The 9778-nt window shown below is 36.8% G+C and overlaps 1 pseudogene; it reads left to right on the top strand.

Annotated features, from left to right (window-relative positions):
- The first annotated feature begins 6285 nt into the window (after positions 1–6285).
- LOC133198360 (uncharacterized) lies at positions 6286–8224 on the top strand (annotated as a pseudogene).
- The last annotated feature ends 1554 nt before the right edge of the window (positions 8225–9778 follow it).

Genomic DNA, 9778 nt, shown 5'->3' with positions numbered 1-9778 from the left:
TTCTTGATAGTACAGGGGGTGTGTAATCTCTCTCTCTCCATAAAATATATTGATTGTGACTGAAAATACGGTATATATATTCCTGTCTCTTTCCATATAATAAATATGAGAAAATATGTAAAATGTTTAAGTTGATTTGAATCTTTAAATCAAAACAAGTATTTTCCTTGGTCCTTCAGGTGACCTATTGCTATCTGTTTTCGTCCGTCGTCGTGCGGTGTGCGTCGTGTGTGAACATCTGAACATTTTTAGCTTATTCTCTGAAATCGCTTAAGCAATTTCAACCAAATTTGGCATATAGTATCTATGGGTGAAGGGAAACAGAAAATGTGAATTTCGTGGTCCCTGCCCCCCTGGGGCCTTAGGGGTGGGGCTAAAACTATCAAAATTAATGCAATCTTTTAAAATCTACTTCTTTACTCCTGGACATCAAGCAGTCAAATTGTTGGCATGATTGTAACAAGCATTGAGCCCTCTACCAAAATTGTGAAATTCATGGCCCAAGGGCCAGGGGTTCTGGTGCTAGGGTGGGGCTATATAGATCATATAGTGGTAGTGTATTATTTCCTTGAAAATCTTCTTCTCTGCTCCTTGGTGTTTAATAAAGAATGCCTCTTCCAAAATTGTGAATTTCATGGACCCAGGGTCAGGGGTTCTGGTGTTAGAGCGCGATTCTATTGATTATGAATAGAAAATGCATTCATTCTTTTGAAAAATCTTCTCTTCCCCCGGGTACTAATAAACTAAGTATATTGTTATGTTGAGGAAGAGTGCCTCTTCGAAAATTGTGAATTTCATGGCCCCAAGATCATGGGTTCTTGTGTTAGGGCGAGGCTCTATTGATTATATAATGAAAACGCATTATTTTTTTGAAAATCCTCTTCTCTGCTCCTGAGTATTAATAAACTAACTGAGTACATGGTTATGATGAGTGAGCAAATGTTCCTCTTCCAAAATTGCAGACCTGCCTACCCTTTTTATTGCAAGGGTGTAATTTCAGTACTCATTTTGGTGGAATTTCTGGGGTAAAGGCGTGATCCTTTAGGTTTCCCTAGTTTAATGTTTTGCAACGATACTATATTGCCTAAATAAACCGGGAATTATACATTATTGACCAAAGGAAGCTTGAGTGTTTCTTTTTCAAATCATTTATCGACAAAAAGTCCATGTGTTGTAAAACTGGTATCCTAAATGCAGTCATATCAAACTTTTTAAACTTGAATGCTTAATGAACGTTTGGTTAACTTCTAGGAAATTACATACTTCAGAGCTACATTTCCATGTTAATACAAATTCTGCATTATTGTCCTATGTCGCTTTGTTTTCTATACATTTACTTGCCTCTATGTTGTTATACATGTAAGCAATGTATGAATAAACTGAATTGAAAATTGAACTGACTTTACTCATTGCACATAGCATTCAATATTTTTGTAATATTTTGCATGCCACTCGTGAAAAATTTGAAGTCCTCTATTAATAAGTATTATTTATCTTCTCGTTTTCATTTAGGAATACCTTTAACTCCCACGTCAGCCTGTCATCAAGAAGTTTTCTAGAAAAATATTTAAATTTCATGGCGTAATAGCGTAATTTTGTGGTAAAAAGCGGAAGAATTACGCCAAAAGCGGAAGGGTAGGCAGGTCTGAAATTGTTAATTTCCTGGCCCCATTGTCAGGGGTTCTGGTGTTAGGGCGGGGCTCTATTGATTATATTGTGAAAATCCATAAATTCTTTCAAAATTTTCTTCTCTGCTCCTTGGTATTAAATAAACTAAGTACATAGTTATGATGAGCTTGGTTGTTTCCTCAGAAATTATTAATTTCAAGGCCCCTGGGTCAGGGGTTCTATTGATTATATAGGGAAAATGCATAACTTCTTTCAAAATCTTCTCTGCTCCTTGGTATTTTCCAAACAAAGGAAGTGCACGGTTAAGGAAGAGTGCCTCTTCCAAACTTATGAAATTTATCGCCCCTGGGTCAGGGGTTCTAGTGAAGGGGGGGGGGGGGGGCTCTGTTGCTTAAATTTTTCATGTTCTAAATTTTGTATTTACTCCCACCCGGTAAATTTAAAACCATTTTTATTAAATATTCGATGTTAAACATAAGGATCAAAGACTATATAATTGTATATTTTAAAATTCTAGAACATGGAATTATTATTTATGAATTTATTATGCTTAGTTCTGTTGACTTTGGTAAACAAATCTCTTTTAGAAAATGTCTCATAAAACCTTTTTGTAATTTCACCTCACATTACAATCTATAGTTTTGCTTGGGAAATACGTTCATTGTAAATAACACATGTCTAATTTCCTATCAATGTAGATGTACCAAAAGATGTCAAGACACTTTTTACTTTTGAACAACAGCTTACGCTTTTTGCAGAGATTATCTCCATGTAATTGTTTATATAAGCGATTAACGAAAATTTACTTGTAACAACATCCGACTCTTGCTGTAAGCATCTGAGTAAATTAAATTGAGAATAGGTTTTCAGACAAAGAATTGTTTTCTTTTTATCATGTGATCAGAATTTATGAATTCTCATTGGTCAACTGTACGAAAAACCGACTTTTGGTAACGCGCTCGCAAGACATTTTTTGTACATTCTATTGCGAGTTGCTTAGAATACAAGACGTAAACCTTAATTTGCTCTAATTTTCAAATCCCTATAGAGTACAACAAAGATCCTAGGTCATTTACTCAAGGAATTCCCCATTTTTTGTGGTGGTTTAACTGAGCGAATACAATTGTGTAAAAGTAATATCAATTCAAATAATTGATACTGGTGGAGAAACAAAAAGACCCGATCTCTCATACGCATGATGTCACTTGTCCTCGGAAAACCACAAAATAGAATAGAAAATCGACAAGGACCACAAGTGTAAAACAAAAGACATATGAGGAACGGCTAACGACCATGCTGACATGTGCTACATCAGACCTTCAAAATTCCCCTGAAGCTGAAAGTCAACGCAGTACAGTTAAGGTGCCAAATGGAAATATCGGCGAATTTTTTAGATAGAAAATACATTCTTTACAAGGATGGGCGTTTCTTTTTAGGACTTTACTATTATCGGAAAAATGCACTGTGGTTGAAAACTACATATTGAGGACGATTAGATTTCTTATTTAGACTTGTCACGTGATTTTAGAAAATCTATCTGAAGTATTGAGGTCATCTATAAATTCTAATATTGCAAGGGCATAACCAAGTTAAAAATCTAAGTTTAACATATGATTATTTTCAACACTCTTTGTAGTTTGTGAAAAGTGCTGCGAACCTATATAGATTCTACTATCTAATTGCTAAAATTACCTTTGTTAGACCGCATGTTGAATATTTTGCTTGTCAAGTACATTAAATATAGATATAATTAATTCATTTGCAAGATTTCAACAGGTTCGCAGCACTTTTCAAATATCTTCATGCTTCTTGAGTTTATGTGTAAAAGCTTGTCATAATTCATTGAGGGTATGCCCTTGCAATATATCGATTTATTACGACCCTTCTTTTACCGTTCAATGCATCTGCATACAAATATACGACAGTATCGCTTGTCTAGGGAATGTACGGGAAGTATATGAATAAAATCATAAAATAGACATCGCATCCAAGTTAATGGCCTCTTATATATCTATGGCCTCTTACATATCTACAATTTATATTTTATTTCATTACAAACTACATTTTTCATTGTATAAATATAACTTGATTCGCCTCTCACTGCATACAAACTGCGTCAAATTTTACGATATGACGTTACATTGACAAGTGCATTGCGATCAGTGAATTGATTATATATTGCTGTGTGGGATTTAACCAACGATAATAATGCATGCACTAATTAGTATTGATGTCGTTTAAAGCTATTCAACAGTTTAAAATAGCAAATCATTTCATTTTGTGGTAATTTGAAGAACTTATACTTTTGTGTGTCATAGTGAGCATTTCCCGTATAAATTAGGCCCCGCCTCCTTACTGCAGCCTTAACTGTGCTGCGAACTCGCGTCTCACACTACTTCAGCAGATCAGCAACAAGAGGAATTGCAGCAACAACAGCACATTCTTGTAAGTGTTCAAACAGAGACACCCTCACAACCCCAGCCACCACACCAGCCAGTTAATCCAATACTTCCCCACTGCAACAAACAACAATTAGTCAAAATCCAAGAGTGCCAATGAATGTCACTTTGCCTCAGTATGATGGCACTTCATCAGTTGTCCAATGGTGGATGACCTTTATCGCATACACACAACTGTATAAGATGAACGATGAACAGACCCTCACCATCCTACCATTTTTTTTTTCAGTCAGATTGTGAAACATTGGTTTCTTACACTGGATTCCAAATTCAAATCATCTTTGGCGAAGTTCAAGGAAGTGTTTTTTCAACGCTTTAAAAATCAAGAAACAGTGGACGATGACGTAGACCACACTGTTCACAAACCAAGCGAAACTGTAGAAAACTTTCTATTCAGATTTCAACAAATGACTTGCGATTCGGAGCTGCCAGAGAAGTACCTTGTAAACAAAGCAATTAAAGGACTTCAGCCATCATTAGGATCAGCAGTGTACATTCAACGGCCACAAACTTTAAACAGTTAAGGAAAGCAGTGAACTTGTGCCAGCGGGCGAATTGTCAAAAACATTCCAGTGAATGTTTTACAAACTATCGAAGCAAATATGAATGCTGCCATGGCGTCAATGTCAAATCTATGGACAGACAAATTATAAATGCAATTAGCTGCCATTGCGAGTTAGTCACACCCCGCTCCATCCCAGAGGGTTCCACAAAAGACGCCGCTTTCCAGAAGCCAGAAGACCACTAAGTCAAGACTTCTGATCATTGTGGTAGAAGAGGTCGTATTAATCCTGTTTGAGAAGATCTTTTGGCAGATAAAGCTGTAGGTCTTCAATAGGGACTCGAGCCTACTCAAGGACAAATTTCCATAAGTGGGCACAAAGGCAAGAGACTTCCAAATCTTTATAGCGCTAAATCAAAGTCTCCATCTCAAAAATTAAGTGCTAAAAATCAAACCAAAACAAAAACGATTCAAAAACAAATTTAATCAAAAAGCAAACTAAAACAAAGTGCTGCATCTTCAAATTCTTGTCGCCCGGATGGCGCAGTGGTTAGAGCGCCTGCTCTAGAGTCGCGAAGTAAGGAGTTGATCCTTACGTCGCGGGTTCGAATCCCTCTGTGGGACGTGGAGACCGGTCCTTCGGATGAGACCGTATAAACCGAAGTCCTGGGTTGCAGTAGGTGCTGGCACGAAAAAGACCCCTCTCTGCTCAATGGCCGTAAGTGCCGAGTATAGGACAAAATTTGCAGCTCTCCGCCAGCAAGTGGTGGCGTCTCCATACGAGTGAAAAATTCTCGAGAGGGACGTTAAACAACATACAAACAAACAAATTTCAAATTCTGCTTTGTGTGCTAATTTGTATTTACTCTCACCCGGTAAATTCAAAATTTAGAACATGACAATATAGTGAAAAATCATGATTTCTTTTAAAATATTTTTTTCTACTACTGGTTATAAAACAAAGAAACAAGTGTATAGTTATCATTAGCAAGGGTGCTTCTTCCAGAGTTGTGAATCATGGCCAATGGGTCAGATGTTCTGGTGTAAGGATGGGGCTTTATTTATTTAATAATATAGTGAAAATGCATTTCTTGGAAATCTTTTATGCTTCTGGGCATGTCCGAGTCAAACAGAGTAAAGTTTTAATATGCAAGGGTATTTTTACCAGAATTTTGAACACCTGGACCATTTAGTCAAGTATTCTGGTCCTGATCAGGGCTCTATTACCTTTATTCTGCTGAGCAAAGTTAGTCCCCTTTGCCATTCGCCTTTGATAATTAATCAATGTAAATAATGTATTTGGAAGGTTAATAGAATAAGAGAATTATGCAAGAATATTTTTTGTATAATACAAAGAGTACTCTTATAGTTTTAATGACTTGGAAATAATAGATGAATAAAAATGAGATAAAAATAACTTATCTTTTTAAATGCTCTTCAAAGACCAAGAGAGGTCAATTTGAGAAGTAATAATATGGGGTTAAAATATAGACATTTTATTAATAGTCTGCATGGTAATAGTGGTAAATAGGGGACAGATAGATACTAGACCAATTATTTTGTTGATGCTAATCATATTATTTTTCTTGCTTTTGGGCAACAAAGCTTCATTTATCAATTTATGGATCCTTAAATTGTTGTATTGTACTCAGGAGACCGTTAAGGCCCTTGGGCCTCTTGTTATGTTATATTTAGAGTACGAGTTTTCTACTGTATCAGAGATACAGGGCGGGGCTTAAGGCGAGAGCGATAGCTCGAGCCGCGCCCCGCCCTGTATCTCTGATACAGTAGGAAACGAGTACTCTAAATGACTTGTGACACGACCCCTACATGGAGTTTGTGTTTTAAAATGCTCCCTCGATTGAACAAACCAATCAGGTAACAGTATTTCACTGTTCAACCAATCAGATTACTTCATTGTGGAATATATAAAGAAAAGTTTAGAGAGCGCGGAAATTTTAGCAGCGCGATGGAACATGTGGGCGCGTTTGGAGAGTTTGATCTGGGCAGCAATTTTGACTTGCTAGACTTGCCGTCTTTTGATGAATTCCTTATCAACGAAATCGATGACATTACATTATCGCAAGTATGTGAGACGATAGAATTCGAAAATGCTGCATATGAGGGATTGCTGGACCTCTCCCTATCCCCTGGCAATGGCAACAGCTCGATGATGGAAATCGAAAGTAAGGACATTGCTTCAAGCGAAAGTCGGTTTGCTCAACCGGTCAGTGATGAACTTGATAAAAGACCAAGAAAATGTTAATACGAAAAATAACACCAAATGGGCCATGAATCTGTTTGAGAAATGGCGGGCCAGTAGAGGAGGGAATATTCCCGAGCTAAATCAAATGACTTCAGAACAGATGAGTTTCTGGTTAGGACGGTTCGTAATGGAGGTCCGAAAGAAAGATGGTACAGAATATCCACCCAGATCAATCTACCTGATTTTGTGCGGACTCTTACGATTTTTAAAGGACAACGGAGTATACGACAAGAATTTCCTCGACGAGTCTAACGGAGAATTTGCTGAATTCCGGAAATTGGTTGACGCAAGGATGAAATCCCTTATCGACAAAGGGCTGGGGTGTGACGTAAAGCAGGCGGACCCTATTCTACCCCAAGATGAGGAAACGCTGTGGCTAAAGAGCGTGTTTGGAAGAGAAACCGCGGAGCAGTTGCAACATACCGTATTTTTTATGCATGCAAACTCTTTGGATTAAGAGGATACGATGAACATCACAGTTTACAGTGCGAGCAGTTCAAAATCGGAGAGGACAGTGCTGGACGATACATCCAGTTCACTGGGCGGGCCACAAAAACCTATGAAGGCGGACTAGGACATTTGAATGTGCAGTCAAAAAACCTAAAGCATCATTCTCCGCCTGGTAAGTACATGTATTTATTTACTGTATGTGTATTTGTATTTGAGACGTAATAATGTTTGGTCAAGATTAATGCAAATTAATTGATAATTATATTTTGAGTTGTAGTTGATTTACCCCCCCCCTTCCCCCCCTTTTTTTTTACATCCACACATACAAAAAATACACATATCTACTATAATGCAGTTAATTCGGTTTTATTTATTGAAGGTGATCGTTGTATGGTTGACTACTTTGAGCTGTACTTAGAGTCTCTGGGGAATACCGGTGCATTTTACAGACGGCCATTACCTCCCACCGACGAAGTTCAGATACGATTCGGTCAGCAGTTGGTTGGAGTAAATAAGCTGAAATCATTTATGAAATCATTCGCTGAAAAGGGTGAACTGAAAGGAAATTTTAGTAACCATAGTGGTAAACGTACCTGCGCCACGCAGTTGTATATAAGTGGAGTTTCAGAGCAAGAAATCATGCGACGCACAGGGCATAGATCCGAGAAAAGTGTAAGAAAGTATAAGCGTAGTAGTGAACAGATTGATGTTGCAGTGTCAAAAATTTTGGATCCACCCCAGAACAAGTCCGTTTGTGTAAAATCGGAAAATGGTGTTGAGCCCCCAAGAAAGAAGGTGAAATGTGAAAGTGCATCAGAGGAAAATTGTTCTAGTGAATTCCGTGTTCTGCAAGACCTTACCAATTCAAACAAAGCAGTTTTTGCTAACTTTAGCTTTAATTTTAGAATTGGCAATTAAGCCGATTTTTTACTGTGTATTTTTTTTACATTGACTAAAAAAATGTTCGAAAAATTGATGTTACTTCAGAATCTGTTGAATATTTTGCCAAAGAGCTGCATTAAACATTTAAAAATTTACAAAGGTCTCTTTCTTTAAAATTTCCGCGAGATGTTGGCAGTGATCCAAACATTGTTCGTGCTGTATCCAGGATATTTTGCAGATGCAGAACACTTTTGTCCTCATTTGCATAAAACACGCCCCTCAAAAGTGTACTGTATCACAGTTACATCACAGTGAATTTCTATACAAAAACACCAAAGTCGTGTCAAAAATTCGTAAAAGGTATCAATAATAATAAACAATTATTAATTATTATGAACCTTTTGCTCTGTCAGCAAGTTAATTTCATATATAACCAGCATATATATATAATTTTATACTTTTTCTTAATTACTTGTCATTCCTGGAGTAGAATGAAGCAGTTTCAATTTGTGTCAAAATTTCTCCACTAAGAAAAAGAAACCTTACAATAAGTGCTTTTTGAGATACACATTTACTTAAAAAACATAAACTTAGGTTGTTATATTATCTATGCACATTATTTTAGTTAAATACTAATATTGAAAGTCTTTCTATTTGTCAGTTAAATCAAAACGAATCAATTTGAGTATGAATTTTTCGTTGAACAGCTTGTTTACCTATCCCATAATGCACTGCGTTTTCTCGCGGTCATGATGGCAGGAATTTGCAAAGAACTCTGTATTTTTGTTGCTTTTTTCGGTGTTTTCTGTAGTTATGCACTTTTTGGAAACATTTATTCCCTAAGTTCAGTTTGTACTGACATGAGTTGCAAATGGACCCCTATCACACACAGATAATGTCACACTTCCCGATGTCTCCTCGTTAGACCGTAATTGTAGTGGTAACACATCCTGCGGAGATAACGGTGCGGAATACTTCGGTGTGGAATACTTCGGTTCTTTTTTTGCGGACAATGCCACACTTCCCGATGTCTCCTCATCGGACCATAGATGTAACGACATCATATCATGGGGAGATAGTGGAGCAGAATACTTCGGTTCTTTCAATTCGTTTCCACCAGGTATTAATTGTGTAATGGAAACTCTTCTGCTTTTACCCTCCGAATGTGACACGTCAGTCAACCTTTCCTCTAATTTACCGTACTTGATAGGATGTCTTTTATATAAGGATACAGAAAATCTAAATGAGAGAGAGAGAAAGTTCTGTTTAAATTTCTCTCAACCTTTACCTTCCAGAAAAAAAGACTATTAATAATCAGCTTATTATCAAAATTCAATCAAAATTACCGATAACCTGTTAGGAGGCTTTCTTCTTGGTTAATTTCGTCATTTAATTCTCTTCTGAAAAAAAAGATGCGCAATTTTAAGAAAATCTTTATTCAACAGAACATTTTTTTTAAACACCTAAAGAATTCTTAGTACAGCCAATAATACACCCAATAACTCTTCATAATTTATAAGTATGGAACATCTACCTTTTCGTGACTAATAGGGAATCTTCGGTATCCTCTAACTTTCTTTTTCTGCTGTT

This window comes from Saccostrea echinata, unplaced genomic scaffold (genome assembly GCF_033153115.1).
Source record: "Saccostrea echinata isolate AGI-Se365-2 ecotype Australia unplaced genomic scaffold, CSIRO_AGI_Sech_v1 ptg000033l, whole genome shotgun sequence".
Classification (NCBI taxonomy): Eukaryota; Metazoa; Mollusca; class Bivalvia; order Ostreida; family Ostreidae; genus Saccostrea; species Saccostrea echinata.
Note: the sequence above shows the minus strand (reverse complement) of the source record. Positions and strands in the feature narration are given on the sequence as shown.